Source organism: Marmota marmota, unplaced genomic scaffold (assembly GCF_001458135.2).
Source record: "Marmota marmota marmota unplaced genomic scaffold, marMar, whole genome shotgun sequence".
NCBI lineage: Eukaryota > Metazoa > Chordata > Mammalia > Rodentia > Sciuridae > Marmota > Marmota marmota.
Genome location: NW_025999990.1, coordinates 39,168,013 through 39,178,894, shown reverse-complemented (window position 1 = coordinate 39,178,894; position 10,882 = coordinate 39,168,013). Strand labels below are relative to the sequence as shown.

Here is a 10,882-nt window from a genome sequence, read left to right as displayed (position 1 = left end):
CATCATGATGGATTTGGTGTAAACTCTGCATGCAAATCCACTGGGTGGTCTTAGACCATGAAGTGATTTGGAATTCACTAGTCACACGGTAGTGGGGGGAGGAGGCAAAGAGGGCATTCTATAAGTAGGAATAGTTGGTCAGAAGGCACCACATTGGAAAGACTTTTCTATGAGTGGAAGGAAAGTTCCTGTAGGGGAAAGTGATGAGCCCAGGGGTCAGAGCTTTGCAAGGTCCTGGCTGAGAATCCTGAGCTTTATTCCATGGGGGGGAACAGAGGAATTTTCAGCAGAATGGTGACATAATCAGATTTGCATTTTAGAGACCTCTTCTCAGCAGCCATATGGAGGAAAGAAGGCCTGGCTGGGAGGAGCGGGATGCTGGGAGACCCGAGAGCCAGGCAGGAAGAGAAGGTGTTTGAGAAGGCAGATGCAAGTGGAGGTTGGGTGGGAGGATATATGAGAGAAGCAAGATGGGAGAATCTTCAAGATGTTTGCTGTGCACACGAAGAAGTCCTTAGAACAATTCTTGGGTTCCTGGTGTGACTCACTGAGTGGATGATGGTGATTGAGAACACAGGAAACAAGGTTTTTTAAGAAAAGATGGTGAGTCCCATTGAGACATAGTGACAGGTTTATTTATAACTCAACCAAGTGGAGATGGGATAGGGATAGAGTATAAATAAGGATCAGGAGGTCAGCAGAGCTGTGGATCAGAGGGGAAGACGCGGGAGTTATTAACCTAAAGGTGGTCACCAGAATAGTCACCTTCGGATGAGGGCAGTCACCAGCACCATGTGAAAAGAATAGACCCAGAGTGCTGAAGGACACACCCTTGGGGACATGCGGACATATTGGGACTGAACAAAGGAAAAATAAAACTATGAAGCCGACTGAGAAGGGTTACCAGACAGATAGGAGGAAAATGAAGAGAGAGCAGTGAAGTAAAAGAAAAATTTTAAAAATGAATTAGCTGGAGCAATGGAGAAGTCAGTGGTCATCTCTGCAGAAGACATTTGGCTGGGGTGTAGGAAGTGTGGACAGGAGCTGTGGAGTCCACTCTCTAAGTGCTTTACCGGGAAAGGGAAGTGACAGTACGGACTCCAGAATCCAGGAAAGATGTTTTCAGTAAAAGTCAAAATGCTGAGTGTGATTTTGTGTTTTTAGGTTAGAGGCAGCAGACGGGAAGGGGCTGTCTAGACCAAGGGAGGTGATCGAAGGATTCAAGTCCTCCAGAAGGCAGGTGAGGATAGTCCCTAGGCACATGCAGGGGGACAGGGCACAGTGCCTTCTCTAGTCGTCTCCTTCCCTTAAGCGGCCTCTTCTAGTCACTAAAGTTCATCAGCTGGTACCAGTTATGCATTTGACATTTTTTGTCTGATACTGACTATAACCTGTTCTCTGTCCTTCTTTTAAACTTCTTGTGATCCAACACTGGCCCAGTCAGCTCTAACCCCTGGGGTCACCTCAGACATAGTGTTTTTCTTTCCAGTGCCTGCAGGTGGGGCGGAGCCTTTAGAAGCAGCTGAATGTTGGTGGACAGCCTGTCATGGAGGTGGCTGGCATGTCCTTCTTATCTCTAACTCTCACTTCCTGGTACTCTTTTTTTTTTTATTTTTTAGTTTTCGGCGGACACAACATCTTTGTATATGGTGCTGAGAATCGAACCCGGGCCGCACGCATGCCAGGCGAGCGCGCTACCGCTTGAGTCACATCCCCAGCCCACTTCCTGGTACTCTTATCTTTACTTTTCAGATGAGGAGTCGACCCAGAAAGGCTTGCTAAGTCACCCAAGATTGTGTAGTCGGTAGGGGAGTACAGTTGGGATCCCAGTTTTGGCCCATATGACTCAGAGCCCGCTTTTCTGAGCCATATTGTGGAAGTCATGTTCCACTGGATTTGCACTTCAGAGGCTGGAAGCAAGAAGAGCCGGGAATCTGCAGAAACTCTTCCTAACGGGGCAAAAGGGAGGTTGACAGTGGGAACGGAGAGACACGGATGGAGCTGCACTGGGAAGCTCGCTTCAGGTAGAAGGCACAGACTGAGTCCTGGAGAGTTGTAAGGGCAAAACTGTCTGATCACTGTGTCCCCAAATGGCATTATCGGTGTCCCAGATCTTGGTTTCTAAATAACACTTTGGTCTTGGCTGATTCCAAAGCTGGGGCAGAGAAAGTACAAGGTGAACCCGTGTGTCTTATTGTGCCAGAAAACAACAAAGTGCTCAAAGATTAATGGGATCCTGTCTGAAAGACAACAGGAAGCCACAAGAACTGGCTTGAAGGGATCTTTAGCTGGCTGAATTGGAGACCATTGAGCAGCAAAAATAATAATGGGTAAATAAAACAAAAAGAGTCGATGATGATGATGATGATGATGATAGAACCCAAGTGCAAACAGCAACTCTTTACATTACATGTATCTAAGATAATGGTAGAATTAGAAAATCACCATTTTGTAATGTGATACCTGATTTTAGGCAAGCAGTGCCAAGGAGTGCTAAAACTTTTGTGTTGTTAGGAAGCAGGATGTTCACATACAGATTTGAACCATCACAGATTATCTATTAATTACAAAAGTTAAAATGGATTTTTATAATGGAAAGATAGTGTGAATAGGAGGTATCAACTTCAGCCTCGCCAAGAAAGGCAACAGGGTTAATAGACGCTTCCCTATGTGATGGAATGGGAAGTGGACGCTCTCACTGGTGTCACAGTTCTGTTTCTGCCTAACCTGGGTGGAGGGAACACAGCAGTCCTGAACTCTTTATGTGTCCCAATGTCTTACAAGACAGAAAAAGTGAAGAAAGGGGGTATAATTATTTTAACTTAAAGGAAATTAAAAGGACATTACAATCAAATGCAAAGCGTGATTCCGTTGGATCCCAAATTTTTGAAGACAATATAAGATCACTTTGAGGTCACTGGAGAAATTTATACACGCACTGTTTATAGATGACATCAAAAATCAATCCCAGGGACTTACTGATTTTGTACTTGATGTAAGCAGCTTAGAAGTAGTCACTCCATCACCTTCTAACAACAAGCAAAAAGCTAAACAAACTGAAAAATCAAAAGATGGCTTCTTTTTAGAGCCATCAGAGAAGCGAAACATTTAAAGTGTGGAGACATAAATAAATAAATAATAAATAAATAAATAAAAGCCCTTAATACTCTAAAATCAATCTTACGTTTTTTTGATGTGATAATGATATTTTAGTTAAACAGGAAAATGTCTAGTTCTTAGGAAATAGAAATAGGGCTGCAATATCATAAATGTCTGCAACTCTGCTTTCAAATACATGGAGGAATGTTTTCAATTAATAATTAATTTTAAAAATATGTCTGTTATGGTTAGAAGGATACATAGAAAAAATTCAGAAATTATAAAAACAATAGGGAATATTAAATGATAAAAATGACAACATTTTTTTGGGTAGACAATTTCTACCTCTCAAAAATCAGAGGTTTTGCCTATAGCAAGAAGGAAATATTTTATCTTTCAAGATGACATCTACTGTAATGCTAGGTTGATTCACTAGAATCCCAGAAATGGTGTACACACACTAATCTCACTTCTTATATTTACCCTAATTACAGGAAAACTTATGTTCACACAAAAACATGCATAAAAATGTTTATTATCCTATTTCTAGTCATTGAAAACTGAATGAATTCCAAAAGTCTTCCAGAGGTGAGTGGATGAGCACATTGTTTACATCCATACAACAGAATATTACTTAGCAATAAAAAAGGAACAGATTTGATGCAAACAATAGGGTGGATGATTTGCCAAAATCAAAGTTCAAGAAGGAAGATTCACATGATTCTATTTATAGTATGACAATCTCGAAAAGATGAGACTACATGACAGTGAACGGATTAACTGTCCTCCACAGTCAACTACAAAGGAAGAGCAAGAGGAAGATTTGGGGGTTGACGCAACTCTTCTGTATCCTGATTGTGGTGATGGCTGCCTCAATCTATATGCATTAAAATTCTTAGAATGCTACAATAAAGTTCAAAATACTGTATTTTAATTAGAATCATAAAAAGGGAAAGAGAACAAAAGCTGTAACCCTTGATTTCTAAAATTTTTAATAACATTCCAAGACAAAAATATGAGCCCATTATAATAAATAGGGTATATTTAAGTGCCATTAAAATGTAATACCATTATTATCTGCAAAAATTCATCAAACTATACACCTTGATTCATATACTTTTCTGAATGTGGGCTATACTTCAATAAAATGTTTAAAAATGGAAATAAATTGTTTATTTGCTCTGATGAATGTGCCATTTTACAGGTGCAAAAAAAAAAAATGCTCTGGTTGATGGAATAAACATGTTAGAAATAGCCCCTGGAGGTCTGGAATTAGGGTCTGATTTCAAAAAACTGTAATACCCTTTTGTTATTTTAACCTTCCCTCGCTGTAGGAAAGAGAAAGGGGCATACCACCGCCTTCCATGTTTATGGCATGAAGATACAGACATTGTAATACTCCGGTCTTCACAACTGCTTATCGTTTAAAATATCACCTGACATTTCTGTGTTAGCTGATATAGCCACTGTCACTTCCTCTCTCCCTTTGAAAAGTGACATTATTATGCACAGAACAAATTGGACTGGAAGTATTCATCTGCCCAAGTAATAGTACAATGCCAGGCGATCTGCAGATTCTAGAGTTGAAAAATGGTACAATGTGTCTTGCACTTGTATCATGTTTTATATTTTTATGGGGAGGAAGGAAGAAAAGGAAATTTATTGAGTGTTAATTAAATGTTAGGTGTTTTCGATCTGACATTTTATTTCATTCTCAGCATGACCAATTTGGCTCAAGTTATTATTCCTTTTTTTTTTACAAATGTAAAAGATGGTTATCATGACTTTTCAAGGTTTCTGAACAAACTCATGGTTGAACTAGGAATCAGCCCCAGCTCTATGAACCCCAGAGCCAGAAAGCAAAATATTACTATCCTACCCCACTGCTGGTGTCCTAAGTCCTTCTGGAACAAAGGGTGGTTTCTCTGCAGTTCAGACAGTTCGGTGCCCCAGTGAGGCTGACAATACCTTTTGTCACATGGTTGGGTCCACAGAGCTTCTGAGGCATATGCATGTCCCAGGAACGTGGGAATGTTTTTGTTTCTAGTAAGCAATGGATTACACCGGTGGTTGGCTACAGTTATTGGTATCAGCATCATCGTACCTCACCCTCAGGAACATCAGCTCCATAAAAACCCGACTGATTCAAATGCTCAGCCTAAATTCCACAGAATGATGGAAATTTGTCCTAAAGTGACAACCTCCTTACCACAGAACTTATGGACTCAGATACTTGGATTTCTTCCATGGACCAATTCCAGCTGTCCTACCTTTTGATGATTTATTTCAGATACCTTCCAGGCTTTACCTAGGAACTCCACCATGAAAAGACAGCAGGAATTCTAGGGAGTTGTCATGGCAACCCCTAGATATCATCTCCAGAATGCCCCATGGCTGTCGAGTTCAGATTTATCACAGTTGCACTTCTATAGGGAAGGCGAGCTCTTGCCTAGATAACCAGACCCCAGAAAATGGATCAAATGATATCGACCACTCTTACACTCCCCACAGCAAGATTTTAAGGATCTGCTCTTAAATGTTGGTTCATTGGTGACTGCTTGTCATATGACATGAGCCTCTATCTCAAATGCCATTGTGGAAGAGTCGATCCAGTCCTTCATTTCATCAAAGAAAAACTTAAAGAGTCCAATTTTATGAAGGAAGGCGTGTGATGAGAAATTGGGATCAGCTCTCTTTTTGTCCCTAAAGTAAAGAGGGTAAGCTGAACCCTTATTTCCCATTCTCATTTTTATATCTCTTTGTCTCACGAACCATGCTTGAAACAATGGCATCACAAAGCCCAGTTACACAGGATTCGCTTCCAAACAGGCCGGCACTGGGGCTGCCCAGCATGTAGTGCGGTGGGTGTGTGTCTACAATTGTCATTGCAATTTTTATTGCATCTCATGATGTGCACAGATGTGCTTGGTAAGCATCCCAAGAGGTAAAGAGACTCTGCTCAATATCCTTGTTCCCAAATGACACTACCTTATAGAATCACTTTCTGGGCTACCTCCTTTGGGAGGCTGTAACCATTTAAAGTCTCTGGATTTTGGTGTTTTAACAAGGGTTTAATTACTAAGGTAAGTGTATGCACCTGCTAAGGCATTCCTAATTATTTGATAATGGTGCAATCTTTCTCAATACAGCCAGTTTTGTGGTGTAAGCTACACTAATGAAGCACACTGAGAGAACACATTCCCCCAATGTTGTGGAAGCTTATTTAAATTAAATAAACTTGCAAAGGACTGAATTTTTACCACTGGCCTCAACAATTATGTATGGGTATTTCAAGCTGGATGCCAGTGTGCATGTGTCAGAATGAGGCACACTTCCTTTGGCTCTTGGAAGTATCTTAAGTGAGATAGTGTCACTTTTAAAATTTTATCTTTTCCAGATTGCTTCACACACCCCAACTTGTCCCACCCTGTCTTAAAAACAAAACATTTCACTTTTCTCTTTTGTTTTTCACTTGGCAACAACTGGTAGAAGCCCTGTTTTGATAATGCTGATAGTTTTTTTTTTCTTCTCTTTTTTCTTTTCCACCTGATTCTTACCATTGCCACATGTGGTCTGTAGTTGTTGAGTAATAGGATCTTTATTATAACATCTGCAAATTAGCACCTTGCATTACAGCCTTTTTGGAAACTTGCTGATGGTTTGCAATTGTACTAAGTCAGAGATGACACTTATCCAAGTGTTTCAAACTTTGTTGTTTTGGACTAAAAAAAAAAAAAAAGAAGGTTCCAATATGCACACGGTTTCCAAATCACTGTTAGGGGCTGCATGAGCTAAGTTAAATACATTTGCAAAGGACTGAATCTGCATCTCCTTTCTCAAGCAGACACATTCATTTTAGTACATGAAATTATTCAGGACAGAAAAATGAACTTAACTGGTTCTCTTCTTCTGTGTTTCTAGACAGTTGCTTTTTCTTCCAGAATATTTTTGTGAATCAGCCTAGTTTAACGGGAAACCGTCATTAATACAATTTTCCAAGTCAAAACAAAAGGCTTCCTGAATCATCCAATTTTCCTGAAATTTTTCACAAAGCAAATTGTTTTTTCTTAATTTCCAATAGAATAAGAACATTATGTTAAATACGCCAATGACCTGCCACAGAGATGTTAAAGTATTTATAAATGATGACCTATACAGATGAACAATGGATAAGAAAACAAATTACAAATTCTTGCAAATGAGGGTTGAGGAGTTAATTTTGTGTTCAAATATGGTGAGAACTGACTTTGGGGAATAAGGAGAGCTTTCAGCTACGCCAGGGGTCAGATGCCTCACATGCCACCAGAGTTACCCGGAGCTCATAACCACACAGGTATAAATGACACTGCCCTATTTTGTCACACCATCAACCAAGGCCAGATAATAAAACAACTGGGGACCAGTAAGAGCGTAGTGGAGGCGTGGTGGGAGGGGGCAGCAGAGAGAATAACTTGCAGCACCAGGCAAATCAAAAGGCAGAGGGGCCTCCCAGCTGATTCCTCAGTGTCCTGGAGATTTCTGTTAGTAATGTGGCTTGGGGCATGTACTGCTGATAATTACTGCTAGCTGGAATAATTAATAAGAATAATTGCTCGGCATGGAAAGGGAAAGGGAAGCTATGGGAGGAGAAGAAGGAGGCTTGAGGAGCAAGAGACTCCCCAAGCGCATTTATATAGACAGGAAGTTCAGCAGCAAGCATCCTGAGAATCGAAGAGTTGTCTGGATGCCAAGGGCAAAAGTTAAGAGGTATTGAGTGAGGCCGAATTCAATGGTCTTTATCTTGGAATGCGGTGGAGAAGCAGCCTGTCATGGCTTTGGTGATGGGTGATTCCCTTTGGAAATAATAGGTGGAGGTGGTAGAGGTGGGGTGCAGGGGGGGGGGGGCGGGGAGACAGGGTGTAAGGGATAAAGAAGTGTGCAGATAAGCTGTATCTCTGGAATAAACTCCCCAGTCACAATAGCAGGAGAACAGCTGAAAGGAAGACAAGTAAAGACCAGTGCCCCAGCGAGGGTCTGGGAGAGTTTATCCCAGCTTGAAGGAAGAAAAGCATCCATTAGAAGCCAAGCATTGGTGTTGACAGTGTGTAAAATCACCACAATTTTGATGTAATGGGGTAAATTTTCTCAACACTACATAGAGAGTTGCCAACGCAGTTCTTGATATTGTAACTTTCTATATATTTCACTTAAATATTTCCCCGAAGGCAGGACGAGCATATGCTTGGCAAAACTTAAAGAGGTGAGGAAACTGGAGGGGAAGACTGAAGTGAGAGCGACATGTGGAATCTGGCGGCCAGAGTTCTGATAATGACATGCAGATCCAGGGGCCAAGCCAAGTGCTGGGTGTTCACTGTGACCCTCGGCAGGAGGCAGGGCACCACGTGTGACATTGTGTCCTGAGATAAGAGAAGCCTACAAAGGCCAGGAGTGATTACTTACAATTTCTTTTTCCTAAGGGAATCATACAGGAAGAGCCATTAAAGAAAAAAAAATGGATTTATCAAATTATCCTTACCCAATTTAAAAAAAAAAATTTAGTTGTAGATGGACACAATATCTTTATTTCGTTTATTTTGTTTTTATGTCTTGCTGAGGATTGAAACCAGTACCTCACATGTGCAAGGTAAGTGCTCCACCACTGAGCTATAGCCCCAGCCCTCCTTAGCCAATTTTTTGATGTTAAGTACTGCATTTGGATGGATAATGCCCTTACCCCTCTCTCCATCTGTGTAACATAAATGGATTATACTTGTATGACAAGAGAAGAAATGCTACTAAAACAGTGAATGCTGAGCATTTGGTGGCCTTTCCAAGGTCCTACTGCTGCTCAATGTGGGTTGATGCTCCCATGGCCAAGTTCCTACCAGCTTGGGCTCCAGTTCATGCTATGCAAGGGGATTATATGTCCTGAAGACAGCTGCGATTCATCTTGGGTGGAGCCACATTGCGTGTGCATAACATTTGGGGAATTCCACAGAGTAGAATGCTACATGAACCATTCCTATTTAAAGGATTCAGCAAAAGAGCCACATGTAAACCAGCCTAAACTGTGCTCCACATGTGGGCATGGCCAGGAGAGTCTAGGGAAGGTGTAAGTCTGATCATTTCTGTTTTACGAAGCTTTGCCTATCTTAACTGAATATAGTACTTTCTGGCAAATAAAGACCTGAGTAGACCTTAAAGTGGGTAACTACCTTTGGGTGACCTTTCAGTTCGAATCTTGCCCAGTTTTCTAGTCAATAGTATTAGGGAGAGTGGAGGTCAGGTAAGTCTGGTACTATTTAATTCTTTTATTTTTTTTTAATTTTTAAATTTTAATTTTTTTAAGATATTCATGACAATAGAATGTATTTTGACATATTGCATATACATGGAGAACAACTTCCCATTCTGGTGATTGCACATGATGTGGAGTTACACTGGTTGTGTGTGTGCATATGAACATAGGAAAGTTATGTCCTAGTAGATATGACAGGGTTAGCGGAATCCAGAGTAAACCCTGGGCATGCTCTGGAACTTGATGAGATCTTATACATTAAATCTGTCCTTGAGCTCTTTTCCTCCGATGCTATCCAGCTCCCAGATACAGATGAGGCCATGGGTTTCAGTGAACTGAAAAGCCCCCCTGGCCTCCAGGTGCTCAATGATCACCACGTGGACGAGGACTACATGGAAGGGTCTGTGCCATCACCAGCAGATGTGGCAGTATTTGAAGCAGTCTCCGGCCCACGGCCTGCTGACTCGTGCCATGCCCTTATGTTGGTAGAATCACATCAAGTCCTGTGAAAAGCAAAGGCCAGCCTTCCAGCAGTGAAGAAAGCCTTGGACCAGGATGGCCCTGCCAGTGTGGAAGACACCACCAGGAGCACAGCTACAGACATCAAAGATGATGATGACGTTGATCTCTTTGGATCTGATGAGGAGGAGGAAAGTGAAGAAGCAAAGAGACTAAGGGAAGAACGCCTTGCACAGTATGAGTCCAAGAAATCCCCCCAAACCCTGCACTTGTCACCAAGTCTTCCGTCTTACTACGTGAGAAACCGTGGGATGAGGAGACAGATACGGCAAAATCCGAGGAGTGCGTCAGGAGCGTTCAAGCGGATGGCTCGGTCTGGGGTTCCTCTAAACTAGTTCCAGGGGGATATGGTATTAAGAGCCTTCAAACACAGTGTGTTGTCAAAGATGACAAAGTTGGAACAGATATGCTGGAGGAACAGATCACTGCTTTTTTTGAGAACTATGCGTTGTCCATGGATGTGGCTGCTTTTAACAAGATCTAAAATTCATCCTGGATGGTTGCACTTCAATAAAAGCTTGAAAGATTAAATAAATAAATAAATAAATATGCCCTTGATATCTGTTTCTCCTTCAACTTTCAAAAATGAAGTCTGATGGAGCGTGAGTAATGACTGGCATACCCAGTCCTGTTGAGGTATATGGACCTGCAAGGGCACATGTTGAGGAATATGGACCAAGTTTGGAGAAGTTATGACTCAGTCTTGAAGAGGAAGGGAGGAAGCACTCAGTACCCTTGACTCCTGTCCAGTTGCAGCCCACCCAGAGCACTCAGCTTAAGAGTCTAGTTTAGGCAGTAGAAATGGGAGAAAACTGTGTTAGCAAGGTGCAGCAGAAAGTTCAAGGACTTGAAATGAGACATATATGGGACTGAATTCAGGCCTTGTGATGCACCACAGAAACACCTTACACAAGATGCTTAATCTCTGTGCAGTGTGGACTCTAATGCTTACATGGTAAGATTGCTGTCAGAATTAAAGTAGCAAGT

The 10,882-nt window shown here is 41.6% G+C and overlaps 1 pseudogene; it reads left to right on the top strand.

Moving 5' to 3' along the window:
* Positions 1-9,696: 9,696 nt before the first annotated feature.
* On the top strand, positions 9,697-10,379 carry LOC107139411 (annotated as a pseudogene).
* The last annotated feature ends 503 nt before the right edge of the window (positions 10,380-10,882 follow it).